The following is a 12,168-nucleotide window of genomic DNA, read 5'->3' as shown; positions in this document are numbered from 1 at the left end:
ATAATTATGCCGTCACTTTCCAACACTTTTGATGTATGAAACACTGCTAGATCCGGCAACTTATAGTTTCCATCGAAACTGCTGCTACACACGTCCGATCTGTTTCGTGGCTAGGCTCCCACTCTCCTCTAGAATACTCTAAGTCTTCTCTACCAGCAGAGAAAGGTGCGCGAAGAATATTGCTTTACCATTGGTCAGTTTACTTAACAGCCAATAGCAAAACAACATTCTCCCGCGTCAGTCCGCGCCTTTCATCCATAACCAATCGTAAAATAGTAAACCTCATGACTGCACTTTTTACCAACGTAATTATCTAATATGCTGAAGTTTTTCTTATGCATAAACTTATTTGCTATTGTTATTTATAACTGAATTAACTTTCCCTTTACCATAAACTTACTTTACAAATCTATTTTACAAAGATCCCCTTTGTTCATATCCATACTTCTTCGAAATGTTCCCACACTAAATCCTACTACATAACTCCTTAAACAATTGTCTTGATATTAACCTTAAACCACACTCTCGCATCATTCATACTGCTAAAACACTTTTATAACATTTTACATACACAAAAGGAAATAATAACACTTTATGAAAATACTAGAACAGTTTATGAAAAACATTCAATTACTTTAGTGCACTCTAGTGGGCACAATCGAAACTAAAATCACAGTCCCCCTATTCAATATTGTTAGCTGTGCCTAAGCTTTCAGAACAGAGTTCTGGGAATTCTTTTAGAAAGCTAGCTACACTGTCGTTTGCATTGAATGCAGACACTGACAACACAGTGTCCTGAATGTTAAAGCCAAACAAATCAAAAGAATGATGACCAAATATGTTCTGACACTCACGCGACTGTGAAGGTCACTGTTCGCGTATGCGAGCGATACATCTCAGGCAAAGTACATGTTCCGAGAACGGGAATGTCGTGTCAATTATAAACCGTCAGTTGCGTGTTAGTTTTAGACAGGCATGGGGAGCGTAAAGGTTCATATGTGTGACGATTTATCAATGTGACAGAGGCACCCGTGTGCAACTGAAATTTCCCACGTCTCCCACAAAGAAGTAAATAAACAAAACGTTTGTCTGACTGGCATGTCACTGACGAAACTACACGCTTTCTAGCTGCAGACTTGGAATATACTGTATTTATTTTTGGAAATTTGTCATAAGGTCTTATGGGACCAAACTGATGAGGTCATCGGTCCCTAAGCTTACGCACTACTTAATCTAACTTTAACTTATGCTAAGGACAATACACACAACATGCCCGAGGGAGGACTCTAACCTCCGACGGAGGGAACCGCATGGACCAGGATAAGGCGCCTCAGACCGTGCGGGGCTACTGCATTTATTTTTGTGACGAGAGTTTTGTGAGTGGGCCGAATTGTTATGTTTGTTCCGTTGCAAACATACGGATTGCACATATCCTTTCGCACCACAAGCTTGTCGGGAGGGGCAGTCTTGGCGTTTCTGCCGTGAATAACAGCGAGGGCAAGAGTCAATTCTCTTCGCTTGTGTAACTGGCTGTTACCGAAATGCTTACACGGCGTGCAGCGTTGTTTACGCGGCTTGGCTAGCGCAACGTGCCAGTGCGGAATGGGGCGATGCGAGCAAGCGACCCCACCTGGCAAATAGCTGGCCACTCAAACGTATGAGCCGACAAGGCACCGGAATCGTACTGATCTAATATTTGCACTACCTGCTGAAATGATAGATCGGACTGTTCCATAAAAACACGTGAGAACTGCCGGGTGTCAGTAACGTACTGCCACGATATTTCGGCGCAGTCTTCTGGCCATCTTCAGGTGAGTACCATTGCAGTAGTACAATGGATCGGACTGTTCAAATGGTTCAAATGGCTCTGAGCACTATGGGACTTAACATCTGAGGTCATCAGTCCCCTAGAACTTAGAACTACTTAAACCTAACTAACTTAAGGACATCACACACATCCATGCGCGAGGCAGGATTCGAACCTGCGAACGTAGCGGTCTCTCAGTTCCAGACTGTAGCGCCTAGAACCGCACAGCCACTCCGGCCGGCGAATCGGACTGTTTCAAAATTTGTTCTTTAAGTTTGACATCAGGTACATGGTGCAAGCTCGCACCATGCAACATAACATCTGAATACAAAGCACCGAAAGCACATTTGAATTTGCATTTCCTTATCATTCCCTGCAAATCTGTTACCCACTCGCGATACGTTTGTTCTGGTCGCTTTTTGCAACTAAAGAACTGATACCTAGCTGCTACCACATTCACTTGTTGGACATAACAGTTACTCAGCGAAGAGATTGTAATACGCAAAATCACTCGGAGTGGCTTTAGGAATGAGGTTTGGGATTAAACTGAACACTGCACTTCCTACTGTAGATAATAGATATGGACGTTTCACAGTACCTGGGACGTTGTGAGCTAGCATATGTGCACTGAACTGGTGCAGCAACTCTAGCCGTTCCTCTTCCTGTTCACAAAACTGTCGAGAAGGTGGTACAGCACCTGTAGTAGGCGGTGCTTGTTCCGTCGGGCGCGCAGCGTTGGCCAGTAGCTGCTGCACCGTGTTGAGTAATGCTGAGATCTGCTGCATCTGAAACGGAAACATCTGCATTAGCTGTGTGGCATCTAACGCTTGCGGCTGTGGCGCCTGAGCAGGGGGCGGGACAGGTGGTGTGGTCATGTTGGAAGATACAAAAGCTGCCCGATATTAGCCGAGCGGTCTAGGGCGCTGCAGTCATGGACTGTGCGGCTGGTCCCGGCCGAGGTTCGAGTCCTACCTCGGGGACGGGTGTGTCTGTTTGTCCTTAGGATAATTCAGGTTAAGTAGTGTGTAAGCTTAGGGACTGATGACCTTAGCAGTTAAGTCCCATAATATTTCACACACATTTTTTTAACATACAAATGCAACAGACAAAATTATGTACAGAGAAAGGTTCTGCAACGCCCATCTGAAAACACTGATTAGCAAAAACGGCAAGAAACAGTTAAAGCAATAGGTGCCCCTGCGAAGTAAAGACATGAGAGAATTAAGGCACCAGCTGAATATACACGAAATGCCGTGACCGCCAGGCATGGAGTTCGGCCAATACAACAGAAGTGATTTCTCTCGTTCCACAAGGTAGTGTTACAGGCCCTTTGCTGTTCCTTATCTATGTAAACGATTTTGGAGATAATCTGAGCAGCCCTCTTCGGTTGTTTGCAGATGACACTGTCGTTTATCGACTAATAAAGTCATCAGTAGATCAAAACAATCTGCAAAACGATTTACAAAAGATATCTGAATGGTGCGAAAAGTGTCAGTTGACCCAAAATAAGGAAAAGTGGGAGGTCATCCACATCAGTGCTAAAAGGAACTCGGCATAGGTATTACAATTACGAACAACTTAAATTGGAAGGAACACACGCAAAATGTTGTGGAGAAGGCTAACCAAAGACTGCGTTTTATTGGCAGGACACTTAGAAAATTTAACAGACCTACTAAGGAGACTGCCTACACTACGCTTGTCCGTCCTATTTTAGAATACTGCTGCGCGGTGTGAGATCCTTACCTGATAGGACTGACTGAGTACATCGAAAAAGTTCAAAGAAAGGCAGCATGTTTTGTAATATCGCGAAATATGGGAGTGTCACAGAATGATACAGGATTTGGACTGGAAATCAAAAAAAAGAAAGGCGTTTTTCGTTCCGACGGAATCTTCTCACGAAATTCCAATCACCAACTTCCTCCTCCGAATGCGGAAATATTTTGTTGACACCGACCTACATAGGGCGGAACGATCACCACCATTAAATTAGGGAAATCAGAGCTCGTACGGAAAGATATAGGTGTTCATTCTTTCCGCGAGCTATACGAGAATGGAAGAATAGAGAATTGTGAAGGTGGTTCGATGAACCCTGTGCCAGGCACCTGAATGTGATTAGCAGAGTATCCACGTAGATGTAGATGTAGGTATTCGTTGTTGGGTCCTGTCCACTGGTCTCCTATAGGGAGCCTAAGGGATGCTGCGTTCTCGGAATACTATACAACAATTCAAGCTTATAACATTAGTAGTTATATTTCCATAAAGCAGATTTAGCAATACTTAACTTGAATGTACTAAATTTTGTCGCAAACGATGGGCGACGTGCAATATAATTCAGAGTCCTTTGCTATATGCAGTGTTCCTCCAAGTTTGAACACACGTCAATAATAACTCATCTGCGAGTGCCAGTCTACAACTGTGCCTACACTGTCCACTAATGGCCGTCCTCGGTGGCCGAGCGGTTCTAGGCGCTCAGTCCGGAACCGCGCGACTGCTACGGTCGCAGGTTCGAATCCTGCCTCGGGCATGGATGTGTGTGATGTCCTTAGGTTAGTTAGGTTTAAGTAGTTCTAAGTTCTAGGGGACTGATGACCTCAGATGATAAGTCCCATAGTGCTCAGAGCCATTTTTTTTCCCACTAATGTCCATACACCGAGCCGATCTGAGCGGCCGAGGCTGGCAGGACCCCCGCTTATAGTCACTTTGAATTTAGGGCGCTCCTGTAGTGGTGCGGTTCTATTTGGCCGACGTCATTTCACAGTGTTCTCTGGTCTCGCATCGTTCTTTGTTCTGGCGCTTTTGTCTACGCCAGAACAAAAAATTACTCTGTTTTTCTGCTTATTGTGATTTCATTTTCGAGTATTACTGATCTTCAGGCAGAAGTCTAGAAAGTCATTCTGCATCAGGCAGGAAATATACAAAAATAAGTGTTGTTTCACAATTCCTATTATGGGATTCCACGGAGGTGCTTGGAGCGGTAAGTTGCTGGGTAGTAAAATGTGACATCTGTATCAGAAAAGACATTTATTGACAAATATAGATCAGTGCTATTTCTGTACCAATGTATCTTATTGTACAGTACAACTTTAGTAAAATGACAAGTGTGGGAGGACAACACAATCTATTAGTGTAATAATTACTGTAAAGATAATAATTAACCGGAACAAAACTTTAAAGCTTTCCCATATCTTTGCTTCCGCTTGTGTTGGGCAAACACATCTGCACTGAAATAGAGAAGAGGGTCTTCATTAGGCAACTTGTACTAATGACACAAACACAAGAGAAAGTTTAATCTGCGGCCCATATCAGCCCATAACTGCAAAATAGTACAAGAGAAGAGTGCAGTTAAAACATTTACAGGTGCAATCCAAGACATAAGGTCTCCCTGACTGCTGCGATACGTATGGGCACAAATAATAAACTGTAGCCAAACCTCCACAATGATAAACATGTATAATAAATGCTCAAGGGCTGGAGTCCAACCGAGCAGTTGTTATTCAATTTACGGTTAAATTAGCAATTGACTTTCCAATGACAATCAGAGATACAAATCCATCGTCCAATGTTATCAATAAATTAAATCAGCCGGCTTCCGCTAGCAAAATACACTCCTGGAAATTGAAATAAGAACACCGTGAATTCATTGTCCCAGGAAGGGGAAGCTTTATTGACACATCCCTGGGGTCAGATACATCACATGATCACACTGACAGAACCACAGGCACATAGACACAGGCAACAGAGCATGCACAATGTCGGCACTAGTACAGTGTATATCCACCTTTCGCAGCAATGCAGGCTGCTATTCTCCCATGGAGACGATCGTAGAGATGCTGGATGTAGTCCTGTGGAACGGCTTGCCATGCCATTTCCACCTGGCGCCTCAGTTGGACCAGCGTTCGTGCTGGACGTGCAGACCGCGTGAGACGACGCTTCATCCAGTCCCAAACATGCTCAATGGGGGACAGATCCAGAGATCTTGCTGCCAGGGTAGTTGACTTACACCTTCTAGAGCACGTTGGGTGGCACGGGATACATGCGGACGTGCATTGTCCTGTTGGAACAGCAAGTTCCCTTGCCGGTCTAGGAATGGTAGAACGATGGGTTCGATGACGGTTTGGATGTACCGTGCACTATTCAGTGTCCCCTCGACGATCACCAGTGGTGTACGGCCAGTGTAGGAGATTGCTCCCCACACCATGATGCCGGGTGTTGGCCCTGTGTGCCTCGGTCGTATGCAGTCCTGATTGTGGCGCTCACCTGCACGGCGCCAAACACGCATACGACCATCATTGGCACCAAGGCACAAGCGACTCTCATCGCTGAAGACGACACGTCTCCATTCGTCCCTCCATTCGCGCCTGTCGCGACACCACTGGAGGCGGGCTGCACGATGTTGGGGCGTGAGCGGAAGACGGCCTAACGGTGTGCGGGACCGTAGCCCAGCTTCATGGAGACGGTTGCGAATGGTCCTCGCCGATACCCCAGGAGCAACAGTGTCCCTAATTTGCTGGGAAGTGGCGGTGCGGTCCCCTACGGCACTGCGTAGGATCCTACGGTCTTGGCGTGCATCCGTGCGTCGCTGCGGTCCGGTCCCAGGTCGACGGGCACGTGCACCTTCCGCCGACCACTGGCGACAACATCGATGTACTGTGGAGACCTCACGCCCCACGTGTTGAGCAATTCGGTGGTACGTCCACCCGGCCTCCCGCATGCCCACTATACGCCCTCGCTCAAAGTCCGTCAACTGCACATACGGTTCACGTCCACGCTGTCGCGGCATGCTACCAGTGTTTAAGACTGCGATGGAGCTCCGTATGCCACGGCAAACTGGCTGACACTGACGGCGGCGGTGCACAAATGCTGTGCAGCTAGCGCCATTCGACGGCCAACACCGCGGTTCCTGGTGTGTCCGCTGTGCCGTGCGTGTGATCATTGCTTGTACAGCCCTCTCGCAGTGTCCGGAGCAAGTATGGTGGGTCTGACACACCGGTTTCAATGTGTTCTTTTTTCCATTTCCAGGAGTGTATTTTAATCCAAGCCAGAACAAGTAATATAATTATACATCATGTTGAACCTCCGATCAAAAAATTGTAAAACACAAACAGATAAGATTCTTAGTAAAATGTAATTGAACTCCATATAAATTAATTACAATAGTTGGAGTACAATGAAATGGAGAACGTCCCAATTAAAAAGAGAAAATCGCCTTGCTGCACGATAATACGATTTGCAACCAAATCACAATCATTGTAAATTATCCAAAACACACTAGAGGAGGATTCGGTTGATCACAGAAGCGAAATGTCAAATCAAATTCACGAAAGTAGCTACCAATAACTCTTCTTAGCATGTGGCTTAAGTGAAGCAACGAATACATGCACCCGACGGCACACAATACGTACGAAACAAATTCACATGTTTCCACTGCTCCTCCCTTCCTGTGTACCCACAGGGTACTAAAGTAGGTTCGAACCAAGCCCGTGTTGCATTTCGAGTACCGTCTTTCCCATCAGTGGCAGTTTGGCAATGCAAACGTTTGTCCAACAGACCGCCCGGTTATTAGAGGTGCTTTTGGCCTTCCAGACCACATAATAGTCTCTCGCAGCTGCCCTATGGTCTTCCTACGTTAGGCGATGAGAAACAACAGCCCACGAGCCGATCTTACGGGGCGTTACGTGAACGCGCCTTGCTGTGAGTGCACCCTCTCTCCGGACTCCGACGTTGCTGGGCGACCAGAAGGAAGGTTACATTGCACTTTCGACTAGGCATCGAAAACGCATGTGGCCCACAACGGTTTTAGATGGGACTTTGTACACAAGTTTTTGATGAGGAACTCAAATCCACAAATGTACTACTTGGATCTCGAGTGTGACTATGGGATCAGTCTCAAATCCGATGCTTCGCAGTACGCATACAAACCGAGAAGAGGGAGGTGTCGTTAATTCATTTTGTAATTATGACTTATCATTCTATTCTCGCCTCATTAGAATAACGACTGCGAGAAACGGATATATTCGCCACTAGGTTTCACTGAGGTGATACACGGAAGTGCCACACTTTCAACTTTGTAAAGGACTTAGAAGAAAACCCTATGACGAGTATTCAAAACTTCATCCATGCCATTTGCTCCTGTACATCACACAGGTTAGAGTTAATTGACTTTTCTGTGTGACTACCGCGAAACAAAAGATTTAAACGAGGTCTGGTCTTCAAACTTATTTTACATACTGGTAGTACATTTCTGGACATGGGTTTCTTATGAAATTTTGTCTACGAAGTGTCCTCTGCAACGTCTAGAAACCTGTAATAGGAATTGTGAAACGCATTGTATTTACGGAATGGTTCGCCAAATATTATTTATCTGTGCGCATCTTTGCATGTGAAATATTTCATTGAGGATAAATAACTCTTTAAACTGTCAATAAAAGAGTAATTTTGATTCTGTGTATGCTGCTAGCCAAACAGAAAATTTAATGGCATGGGATTCACAGACGTCGTATAACATATAGACACTAGGAAACAATGTTGTTGTTGTTGTTGTGGTCTTCAGTCCTGAGACTGGTTTGATGCAGCTCTCCATGCTACTCTATCCTGTGCAAGCTTCTTCATCTCCCAGTATCTACTGCAACCTACATCCTTCTGAATCTGTTTAGTGTATTCATCTCTTGGTCTCCCTCTACGACTTTTACCCTCCACGTTGCCCTCCAGTACTAAATTCATGATCCCTTGATGCCTCAGGATATTCCCTACTAACCGATCCCTTCTTCTAGTCAAGTTGCGCCACAAATTTCTCTTTTCTCCAATGCTATTCAATACCTCCTCATTTGTTATGTGATCTACCCATCTAATCTAGGAAACAATAAGTATATTTATTATTTCCCGACGTTCCTCAATACAGCCAGATTCGGTCAGAGTTCCCAGGATGTAGGTTTGCCTACACCGTGAGAACTCCCAGATATCGTGAATAGAAGCTGATATTAGCGCTACAAGTAACTAAGTAGTAATATGTAATAAGTAAGAACACCACACGATCACTGAAGAATTACTCTGAAACCTCATGGAGAAATCTCAAAATATAAATTTTCCTGTGATTTAAATATTCATTGTCACCAGCTTTTTTTCTCCTATTGTCTACGTTTAACTCGGGACTCGTTTCTGTGGCAGTTCTTTTACGGGTTTGTGTGCCGTAATAAAAAAGTGGCGCAGTTGCCAACTCTGCAACGTGACGCCCCACCTGCAGCATTCAGCTCGCGCCAGGCTTCGCTCAGGGTGTCCACACTCTCGGGCAGAAGTTTCCCATTTACTCTCCTCCCTTCTGCAGCCGACTTCGTAACGACCGTCTGGGCACCGGGGAAGTGAAGGAAACGAGCGGCCGACGAATATAAAGCCGCTCAGCGCAGAGCACCGCATCCACTCGTGGAGCGCCGCACCCTGCACTAACTGCGAGAGGCAGCGCCGCCGCTCCTGCGGAAACCACCAACTTTGCAGGAGGGCCTTTAATAAACGAATACTGCAGGTGAAAGGCTCCCAGCTTCCCCGTGCAGATAATGGTGTTATTATTCAGAGATGTGTTCTCACCGCTTTGTGTGCGTACTAGACAGACAAAGAAGTTTTGTTGTCCATTATCAGTATGCGCCATTCAGGACTTACCCTACAGAATTAAACAGTTCGTTTATTCATTCACCAACACAACGTGTTCCGTAAATTCTGCGATCAAGGAGAGGCTGCAGGGATGAGGAACGAATCTAGTTCTACATTAACCGACAGAGACTACCACTAGTACCTACGTTCTACAAAGTAGAGGAAGAACAAATTATGACTCGTTCTGATATACGCACAGTGCTAGGAATTATGTATAGAATGGCGGAAAACTCGGCGTTGCCCAGGTATTTAAACTACTGGCCATTAAAATTGCTACATCAAGAAGAAATGCAGATGATAAATGGGTATTGGCTCTGAACACTATGGGACTTAACTGCTGAGGTCATCAGTCCCCTAGAACTAAGAACTACTTAAACCTAACTAACCTAAGGACATCACACACATCCATGCCCGAGGCAGGATTCGAACCTGCGACCGTAGCGGTCGCGCAGTTCCAGACTGTAGCGCCTAGAACCGCTCGCCCACTCCGTCCGGCGATAAATGGGTATTCATTGGACAAAAATATTATACTAGAACAGACGTGTGATTACATTTTCACACAATTTGGGAACATAGATCCTGAAAAATAAGTACCCAGAACTACCACCTCTAGCCATAATAACGACCTTGATACGCCTGGGCATTGAGTCAAACAGAGGTTGGATGGCGTGTACAGGTACAACTGCCCATGCAGCTTCAACACGATACCACAGTTCATCAAGAGTAGTGACTGGCGTATTGTGACGCGCCAGTTGCTCGGCCACCATTGACCAGACGTTTTCAATTGGTGAGAGATCTGGAGAATGTCCTGGCCAGGGCAGCAGTCGAACATTTTCTGTATCCAGAAAGGCCCGTACAGGACCTGCAACATGCGGGTCGTCCATTATCCTGCTGAAATGTAGAGTTTCGCAGGGATCGAAACACATCTGAAACGGAACGGCCACTGTTCAATTCATAGTGCCGCCAATGTAAACAAGAGGTGACCGAGACGTGTAACCAATGGCACACCATGCCATCACGCCGGGTGATACGCCAGTATGGCGATGAAGAATACAAGCTTCCAATGTGCGTTCACCGCGATGTCACCAAACACGGATGCGACCGTCATGACGCTGTAAACGGAACGTGGATTCAGGCGAAAAAATGTTTTGCCATTTGTGCACCCAGGTTTGTCGTCGAGTACACCATCGCAGGCGCTCTTGTCTGTGATGCAGCGTCAAGGGTAACCGCAGCCATGGTCTCCGATCCGATAGTCCATGCTGCTGCAAACGTTATCGAACTGTTCGTGCAAATAGTTGTTGTCTTGCAAACGTCCCCATCCGTTGACTCAGAGATCGAGACGTGGCTGAACGATCCGTTACAGTCATGCGGATAAGATGCCTGTCATCTCGACTGCTAGTGATACGAGGCCGTTGGGATCCAGCACGGCGTTCCGTATAACCCTCCTGAACCCACCGATTCCATATTCTGCTAACAGTCATTGGATCTCGACCAACGCGAGCAGCAGTGTCGCGATACGATAAACCGCAATCGCGATAGGCAACAATACGACCTTTATCAGAGTCGGAAATGTGATGGTACACGTTTCTCCTTTTTACACGAGGCATCACAACAACAACGTTTCACCAGGCAACGCCCGTCAACTGCTGTTTGTGTATGAGAAATCGGTTGGAAACTTTCCTCATGTCAGCACGTTGTAGGTGTCGCCACCGGCGCCAACCTTGTGTGAATGCTCTGAAAAGCTAATCATTTGCATATCACAGCATCTTCTTCCTGTCGGTTAAATTTCGTTTCTGTAGCACGTCATCTTCGTGGTGTAGCAATTTTAATGGCCAGTAGTGTGTTTACAGCTGTATGCCCACGCCAGTGCCAGCGTCTGTGCCTATGCTTAATGTTTATGATGTCATACCTCTTGAATTACGTATTGTTCAATGATATAATTTTGTAGGTACATTGAGCGCCAAACGTGGATACTGCCTGAAAAATGTGTTGCGAATGGAGTTAGTAGCAAAGAAGTACTACATTTAAACATCGTGCATTCTGCTGCAGTTGTTCATGAGTCTCACTGTTTATAACATCATATTTCCCGAACTATGTGTGGTACAGTGATATAACTTCGCAGTTACATTCAGTGTATATGTGCAAACAGTCTGTAAAAGTGTGTCGCAAATACAGTTAGTAGGAAAGAAGTGTTAAATTATAACGCCGTTCTTCACGCGGTACCTTTACTCCAAGAATATCGCAGAAGTAGTATCCGATCAACGTTTTTCCTTTCATCATTTTATAGGAGCTGTCAGCGAGGAAAAATTTCGCAAATATTTGAAATTACGTGTAAAGTTTGCCGCAAGTCATTAAGTGCTCTCATTCTCAAGTACTGGATGAATATGATTGCAGAATTCACGCGTCGCACATTGGGGTATTTCGCCCTACAGGCTGTCCAGAAGTTCACTTTTCAAATGTGCATGATTTCCAGAATGCATAACTTTCTGTGACAGTCTGATAGATGGGGCATTGATTAAGCAGTGCGTTGTTAGATTAGGCAGTGTGTTATTAGCTTATTGTGCACTGATAGGTGATAGAGTTAATCTCGATTTACATCTCTCTTCCAGTGTGCCCGAAGCTTGTCTACTGGAATGAAATCAGTCTGCAGTTGGTTGTTAAACTACGTCTTCACTTGAAGTGTGGTGCAAAGGAAAATTCGGGTATATACCGTTATTTAT

This window comes from Schistocerca nitens, chromosome 1 (assembly GCF_023898315.1).
Source record: "Schistocerca nitens isolate TAMUIC-IGC-003100 chromosome 1, iqSchNite1.1, whole genome shotgun sequence".
In the NCBI taxonomy this organism is placed as follows: Eukaryota; Metazoa; Arthropoda; class Insecta; order Orthoptera; family Acrididae; genus Schistocerca; species Schistocerca nitens.
This window is presented reverse-complemented; position numbering follows the sequence as displayed.